A 9,272-nucleotide genomic window follows, 5' to 3' on the forward strand; every position below is an offset into this window, starting at 1 on the left:
ACCCACGAATAAATGGGATATAGACCAGGAAAACTACGTCTAGGGTTCCCCCAAATTACAGAAAACCATGGGCTATTGTTTACTCTCACAGTCACATTCTTTTCAACACCCCAAGTGTTGAGGTTTGGTCTTTTGCTATGCATTGTAAAGCTATGTGCAAATCCCCAAAACCTGGTTGTCCCAGAGACTACATGTAGACCCAAGTGATGCTATGTGACCTTGCCCCACAAGTTATTTCTGATTGGTGAATAAAGATGCTAACAGCTAATAGTTGGGCAGAAGAGACATAGGAAGATTTTAGGGTTCCCTGGGCTTGGGGGGGAGGTCAGAGGAGGAAAGAAGGACAGAAGGGAACAGGAAAGGAGAAAGAAAAGTTGTCATGGGTTAGGAGTCAAGAATACATGGCCCCGAGGGCTGGCCAGTTGGAGTTAAGAACAGCCAAGATGAAACATAGCAAGTAATAACTCAGGGTTATCAGTAGTTTCTGTTTGTGTGTGTGTGTGTGTGTGTGTGTGTGTCTTTTATCCAGGAACTGAATGATCAAGGCGTGGTAGAAACCCTACATTGGGATTAAAAATGTCTAAACCACCTAAATCTGTGAGAGAGTAACGTAACCCAGAAGGAAGAAGTTGGGGCTTCAAAAACTGCCTCGAATCGTAGCACTCTTAGGATGTTAGGTTATGTATGTATAGATATATTCCTTGGTCTAAACAAAAAGGCTATCTACTGCTAAGGCTCTACCTGACCTTACAGGCCTGGACCCTAAGATTCCTGGAAGGAAAGGTCTAGAGCTACCTACTGCAGAAACTGACATGCACAGACCTTGTCGCATCTCATAGACTTGTCAACCCAGACGTTTTGTGGGGACAATCTAGATCCACATTAGTAACAGAGAAGTGTCTCAAAAGCCTTGACTGTAAATCAGGGATGGCCAGCATGCCTCCAGATGATAATCAGAAAATAAAGAACAAGAAAGTAAAGAACGATGAATCTGGCTTCCTCTATCCCTAAGTGAGGCCCACAGCACCCTTAGAAGTCAGGGAAATACTCTCCTCACAGTTATGCTTGCACGTGTTCTGTTGTCCCTCCCTTGTGACAGAAGCTGTGCCAGCATGGAAACTGATCTCTTTTTTAAAGTATATATTTCATATCTTAACCCTTACCAGAAATGCTCTCCAGTGTGACTTTGTATGGTTTGGTTTTTCAAGACAGGGTTTCTCTGTAGCCCTGGATGTCCCCACTCTAGACCTAGCTGGCTTCAAACTCCACCTGCCTCTGCCCCCTGAGTGCCGGGATTAAAGGTGTATACCCTCTTGCACTTTTTAAAGCTCATCTGAATGGAGGGAAACAGCATTTGGAACAGGGATTTGCAGTTGCCTTTTCATTGTCCCCTAAAGAAGATGATCCCAATCTCTAGAAGGTTCCCCGCCCCTGGCACTGCTTATACCAGGGACAAATCATTCTGTGGTCAAGATGGGGTTCCTGTGCCTTCTAACATCTCTGCTTTGGACACAGTCATTGGTAATTGTGCTGCCTACCAAACTATAACAATACAAAACTCTTCAGACCCTGGCAAAAGTTCCTTTGAGCATAAACTCATACTGGGTTGAAAACCTCCTAGAAGGAAAGATGGTATTTGGGAACTCTCTCGTGCCACCCCAGAATTTTTTTTTTCTCTAAGACATCCACAACCAGCTTTGTATGTGAGTGCTGAGAATCAAGCTCAGGACCTTCTGCCTACACAGTAAAAATTCTTATCCACTGGGCCATCTCCCTGGGCCCATAAGAGACTTGTTTTTAAGACACCTCCTGGACATAACCTCTCACGTGTCCATCTAATCACAGCAAGGCCCTCCCTTCAGCAGGGATGATGGTGATTCCTTTTCTTTCAGAGAGACAGGGAAGTTTCTCCTCCCTCTATTCCTCTCACTTCCTTCTCACTTCCTGTCACTTCCTGTGACAGATCTACCCTGATTCTGTCTCTAGTTAGAAAACAAGCAGGGAACCCAGAGGCCTATCTGTTGCTTATCTACTGCTGGGCTTATCCTTGAGAGTGGTTTGTTTCCCCAGTGAGACTCCTTTAGAGATGAATTTCCATTTGCAAGCTGTTATCAGCTGGGAAGAGCTTCTGGGTCAGGGATGGACACACGTGTCCCCTTCTCCTTTCAGCCTTAGGACCCCATCTTCTTCAGACCCATGCAGGCCCTGCGCATGCAGCCTCAGGCTCTGTAAGTTCATATGTGCATCAGTCCTGTTGATTTAGAGGGCCTTGCTCTCTTGGTGTCCTCCACCCCCTTGGCTCTTACACTCTTTCTGTCTCCTCTTCCTAAGGGTTCCCTGAGCCTAGAGGGTATGGACTTAATGGAAACATCTCATTAGGGTTAAGTATTCAGAGATCTCTCACTCTTTACATACTATCTGGCTTCAGGTCTCTGTGTTTGTTCTGTTCTAATAGCTTTTCACATTTATTTCTTGATATTGTGTGGTACTCAACGTGGATGGTATCAACTTATTCATGATACAAGATTTAGAACAGGTTCAGCCACTGGATCTATAAAACTATCTAACTAATTCATTCTGTCATCACACTCCCTCTCTCTTTCCTTGCTGACACCCTGATGTTCTTTCTTGGGCCAATATGTACTAGATTTATATCTGAGTAAGAGAAAAGACTGATTCTGAAATGTCCCCAAGCTCCAGAGTTCATGAAAGCCTTCTTCAGCCCAGTGCAATATACCGGGGCAACCAATGTCGACTAGAACACATTTTAGCCAAGAGGAAGGAGAAGTTTCATAAATGCTTGCTCTTCATCCCCTGATGATCACACACACACACACACACATACACACACACACAGGTCTGTCATCCCAGTACTAGAGAACCTAAAGCAGAAGGATCACAAGTTGGAGGCCAGATTGGGCTACATGGTCAGTTCAGGATCAGCTTGTATGATACAGCAGAAGTCTCTCCAACAGTAGGAATGTTGAGTAGAAAGAGAGAGAGTTGACCAGGAATTATGGGAGAAGGTAGAGCTGGGGGTAAAAGGAAGAGATCAGTCACTACCCTATTGAGCACCTAATTAATTGTCCAGTGAAATGGTTGGTGACCGTCCATCGTAGAGGCGAAAGCATGGGGGAGTGGCTTACTCCATGGCAGTAAGAATGTGCAGTGAAAGCTGTCCACAGCAGCCACCAGGAAACAGGAAGTGTACTAGGAGCCAGCTAGAACCTTCACAGGCCTGCTCCTGGTCGCCTACTTCTGCCAACTGCACCTCACCTCTTAAAGGAACTAAAACCTCCCAAAATAGTGCCATCAATTGGGGGAACAAATATTCAATATGCCATCCTGTGGGAGACACTTCAGATTCAAACCATATCAGCTAGCATAGCCATTTCCCCCAACCTAGGAAGTCTTGTTAAACTATCTAGTTTGTGAACTTGTGGATCTACACTCTCTAGATGCTTCATCTGGTATCCTAGGTTCATTGGGAAACTATAGGCGATAGAAGCAGTATGGTGGACTAAAGGTTAAAGACCAACAGAAAAGCCCCAAGGAAGTATGGCCACATGCTGTTTACGGCTCTCTTAGCATCAATCAAAACTCAAAAGATTATTGATCATCCAGGATCCTAGGTCTGATTTCCTGATGACTACTACCTACTTCTACTAGCCAGACAGACCTTCAACAAGACCTCTGCCCTCTTACATATAAAATAAAGGTGGAGGGTCCAGCAGAGGTTTTCAAACTGTGCTCCATGGCCCTGGGGTCCTGGAGATTCTGGAGCCCAGGGACATCAGTGAGTAAGGAGAGCAGATGAGAAGTGGGCTGAGACACTGGGCTATCCTGGGCTGTCTCCTTACCTTCAGTCACAGCAGCTTCCTTCTCATATACCGAGGCTCTCCTGTAGATTTCTTTTTTTCTTTCTTTCTTTTTCTTTCTTTCTTTCTTTCTTTCTTTCTTTCTTTCTTTCTTTCTTTCTTTCTTTCTTTCTTTCTTTCTTTCTTTCTTTCTTTCTTTCTTTCTTTCTGTACCAGGTCTACAAGCCCAGCAATCCCTCTACCCTCTGAGTCTCCTTTTTGATAAAACTGGCAATCATTTGACTGTTTAGGAAAGAATTATCACTTCCTTCCTCTTTGAGATTTGGAGGAAAATCATGGCTCCTACATTCTAAAATCAGTGAAGTTGAAAAGAGGGGAGAGTAAGGGCTGAGACCTATCTAGCAAAACACTACTGTATATCAGCTCTCAGGATGGCCACTGAAGTCCAGACAGAGTCCAAAGGACACACTGACCTGTAGGTGTGTTTTTGATGACTCTTCCTGGAGTGCCCTCCTAACAAAGGAGCAAAAGGCCAGGCCCATTAGTTCCCCAGGACAGTCTAAGGTAGATGACATTTATTTTCCAGAGCTGTCTTCTTAGTTATATACTTGAAGTCAATGTGACAGACAGTTAAGGTTTCTTTTCTTTAATTAACAGAGCACAGGGGGTGTGTGGTGATGCACTTCTTTAACACCAGTACTTAAGAGGCAGAGGCCAGTGGATCTCTGTGAGTTCAAAGCCAGTTTGGTCTACATAGTGAGTTCTAAGACAGCCAGAGATATGTAGAGAGAACTGTCTCTAAAAAAGCAAGAAAGAGACCGGGTGGTGGTGGCACACGCCTGTAACCCCAGCACTCTGGGAGGCAGAGGCAGGCAGATTTCTGAGTTCGAGGCCAGTCTGGTCTACAGAATGAGTTCCAGGACAGCCAGGGCTATACAGAGAAACCCTGTCTCAAAAAAACCAAATCCAAAAAAACCAAAAAAAAAAAAAAAAGGCAAGAGAGAGAGGGAGAGAGAGAGAGAGAGAGAGAGAGAGAGAGAGAGAGAGAGAGAGGAAGGAAGGAAGGAAGGAAGGAAGGAAGGAAGGAAGGAAGGAAGGAAGGAAGGAAGGAAGGAAGGAAGGGAAGAAGGGAGGAAGAAGGGGAGGGAGAGAAAAAAGAAGAGAGGAGAGGAGAGGAGAGGAGAAGAGAAGAGAAGAGAAGAGAGAAGAGAAGAGAAGAGGACACAGCATAAAATGCTTTTGCAGTGGCATGGTCCATTTTCTACCATTGCTGAGTTCATAAAGTCCATAGCTCACATTAAGGTGTGCTAACAAATGTCACCAAGGTCACTTGATGCTGTCCAGGAACAGAGTCCCAAATGTTAGATGCTGTGCTCACTCCAGAGACATACAGATCACACAGTTGAAATTTCCCCAGGTGTGTGATTCATGTGTGTGAATTATGTTTGTCCAGGTGAACTTAGCTGGCCGTGTATAAGTGGTCAGCATCGGGGTCAGGAGTTAAGTGTCTGTCCCTATCACTCTCCACCTTAAAATTTTAATGTTTATTTTATTATTGGGCTGGAGTGATGGCTCAGAACTAAATAACGCTTGTTGGCTCTTGCAAACAACCTGGGTTTAGTTCCTAGCACCTGTGTGGTGGCTCACAGCTGTCTGTAACTCCAGTTCCAGGGGATCCGACACCGTCTTCTGACCTCTGCAGGCCCAAGCCTCACGTATTACATACGTGTATTACATACACACACATGCAGGCAAAACACCCATACACATAAAGTAAAAGAAATAAATCCAGAAAATTAATTTTTTTTTAGTTTTAATTCTTATTGTGTGTGTATATGTGTCTATGATGTGTCGTGGGGGAGGGGCGCCACTACACATGTGTGGAGGCCAGAAAACAACCTTGTGAAGTTGGTTCTCCTTATCTTCCTTACTATAGTTGCTGGGGATAAAATTCAGGTCACCAGGATTTGCAGCAAGCACCTTTCCTTGCTGACCCATCTTGGTGGTCCTCCACCTCATTTTTTTGAGACAAGGGTTTCTTATGAAAACCAGAGCTAACTGTTTCAGCTAAGCAAGGACCACAGAGCTCCTGCCCTCACTGCCCCAGCAAGGGGGTGTGTCCCTCATATGTGTGCCTCTGTGCCCAGCTTTTATGTGCCATGGACTCGAACTCAGATCCCATTCTTGTGCAGTGGGCTCTTTTCCCACTGAGCCATTGATTTCAATCCTTGTTGAAGAAATGTTCAATCAACTATGCGTGTCGATTGAAAAGCCAAAACAGTATTTTGTCCCTGTGATTTCAGACCAAGTAAATTTCATCTTGAGAAACATTAAAAACAAAAGTGTTTCATTTACAAATATGGAAAGAACAAATTATTTAAACAGACCCAGATTTGGGATAAGAAATACAAAATTGAGTCAACTTTGCCATTCTCACAGTTGTTTAAATGCTAAAGTATTTGCAAGTATATCTTTAAAATGAAAATTCTTTATTATGAGTAATTTTTAATTTTGAGACTTTTATGCTTGTAGCCAGTGAAATATAATCATATTCCCATTCCCCCTCCAATCCCCTAAGTATCCCCAACATGACCCCTCCCAAACTCACATTTTTTTTCTGTTATAACCCACTAAGGCCAGTTAATGCTGCCTGTCTACGCATGGGTGTTGAGGTCTGGGGGCATCCACTGGAGCACAGAAAACCTACAAGTGGCCACACCCTCAATAAAGAATGATTCTCCCTCTTCCAGCAAATATCCACTACTAGTAGCTCCTCACTATGGAGTGAGGCCTGGATCACCTACCTATCTGTACCAGGATTTTGGCTAGCCTTACCTTGTGTAGATCTTGTGCAGGTAGCCACAGCTGCCGTGCATTCATGGCTTTGACAGCCATGGTAAGTCCAGAAGATTCTATTTCCCAGCATTCTTCTTCATCCTCCAGATCCTGCCTTCTTTCTACCTTCTCTTCTGACCATGGCAGGGAAGAATAGGACATACATTCTTAAGCACTCGGTCTCTTTATTTTCAGCAAATTAACCAATTATTTACCTCTCATTTACTAATATCCACTACAAAAGGAAGTTTCTCTGACCAAGGAAACTTGAGAGCAGTCCAGGTCTATGGATAAACATAGATTCTTAGAAGGCTATTTGACAGCATCTTTTAGCAAAATAACAGTACTAAGTTCTACCCTAGGTTTATGACCTTCCCCACCATTGGTTATCAACCAAGCTACAAACTAGGCATGAAATTCCCACCTATGGAGCAGGCCCCAATCCAACTAGAAAGAAGATAGTTTTCTCATAGCAGAGATGCCCATACTGTACCAGTAGTCATATCTTGTCTGGCAAGTCAATATTGCGACATGTAGTATCCTGTATTTAATAACCTTTGATGCCATTCTCCCAGAGCTTGAACCACACCCTCCAGTACCATGAAATCTAGCCAACAGGGAGGAAGTTTTCTAGTTAGCTTATGATTGATTTTCTCTGTGTTCTGTAGCCAAAATTGTATGATGCCTTCAGCAATAGGATCTTACCATGCGGTTATGATGGCTAAGCAAGGACAATTGTGAGAGCGGAGAAAGCCCTGAGTGGAGGAAGCCCTGGGAGAATGTATATTGTTGACATGGTCACTGCCCTGTCAAGGACCTCAATGCTCCAGCTCCACGGGCATGGCAAAGCCCTCCTGGGCATCCAAACTCAAATAACTAACCAATTGAGGCTTCATGAAAGTCCTACAGGTTTTACAGAGACATTGTGTTGATCGAAGCCCGTATCATCCACAGCAAGCATCACCAGGAAACTGTGCTTTCAGGAACAGGTGTTACAGGGTTCTCCATGGTGAAACTTCTCTCAGACAGTCCCATGTATAACTGAACATTTTGCATCTTTCAAAAGTGCATCCTAGTCAAATCCTGGAAAATTTGAAGATTCCCTCATCCTTGATTTGCATCTGGACATGGGCAGGAAAACTGAACATCCAGTAACTTCTCAGCCCCTTAAAAAAAAAAGTGGAGCTTCCTTTACTGTGGTGTCTTAGGGTTTTATTGCTGTGAAGAGGCACCATGACCAAAGCAACTCTTATAAGGACAACATTTAATTGGGGCTGACTTACAGGTTCAGAGGTTCAGTCCATTATCACCATGGCAGGAAACATGGCAGTGTCCAGGCAGATACGGTACTGAAGAAGGAGCTGAGGTAATACTTCTTGAATCAGGCAGGAGGACGCTGCCCTCCATAGGAGGAAGGTCTCTTCCACACTGTGCAGAACTTGAGCATAGAGACCTCAAAGCCCACGCCCACAATGACAAGCTTCCTCCATCAAGGCCACACCTACTCCAATAAGGCCACACCTCCTAATACTGTCCATGGGCCAATCATTAAATACATGAGTCTATGGGCAGCATACCTATTCAAACCAGCACATACAGAAACAAGCAAAATAGTCACCCACCAAAGAACCATCATTAAATTGAATCCCTTTCCTATCATCTGCTGCCACCATCACTGCACATTGTTTCAGCCCTGTTACTAGAGTTCAGGTTAGTTGTTTGAAATCTTGCTATGCTTTTGGTGAAAGTTGAACGTGAGTCTGTTGGAAGCAGACACATTCAATCTCTTGTATTAGCAAAAAAAAAAAAAAAAAAAAGGCATTGGTAGCTAATATTCCCATCACGCTGTGTGAGTGTCTCTCTTTGTTCTGGGCCTATTGTGGGGTTTGACAAATGTAGAACATCACAGATCCATCACTACCCCATCATACAGAAGAACTGCACTGCCCTAAAAACCCACTGTGTTCCACTTAGTCTGGCTCTCCCGTCCACCAGCCCACACTTCTACCAACCACTGATGTTGTTACTGACTCTATAGTGCTGCCTTTTCTAGGACAGCAGAGAGATGGTGAATCGCATAGTATACAGCCTTCAAAGCCTTTCATCTGTTTGCTTTTGTTTGTTTTTTTGAGGCAGAGTTTCTCTGAGTAGCCCTAGCTGTTCTGGAACTTACTTTGTAGAGCAGGCTACCCTCAAACTCAGAGATCCTCCTGCCTCTTCTGGGACTAAAGGTGTACACAATACCTGTATTCATGACCTAATGCCTATCATCTTTTACTAAGAACTGTGTACTTGAGGTTCCTCCCTCCATCACTTTCTCATGGTTTGATAGCATTTTTATTATTGTTATTCAATAACACTCCATTATATGTATGTAGCAATTTCTTTATCCATTTGCAAATAGATGTTAAAAGGCATCTGGGGGGGCTGGAGAGATGGCTCAGTGGTTAAGAGCACTAACTGCTCTTCCAAAGGTCCTGAGTTCAAATCCCAGCACCCACATGGTGGCTCACAACCATCCATAATAAGATCTGATGCTCTCTTCTGGGGTGTCTGAAGATAGCTACAGTGTACTTACATATAATAAATAAATATTTTAAAAAAGAAGGCACCTGGGTC

This window comes from Apodemus sylvaticus, chromosome 9 (assembly GCF_947179515.1).
Source record: "Apodemus sylvaticus chromosome 9, mApoSyl1.1, whole genome shotgun sequence".
Classification (NCBI taxonomy): Eukaryota; Metazoa; Chordata; class Mammalia; order Rodentia; family Muridae; genus Apodemus; species Apodemus sylvaticus.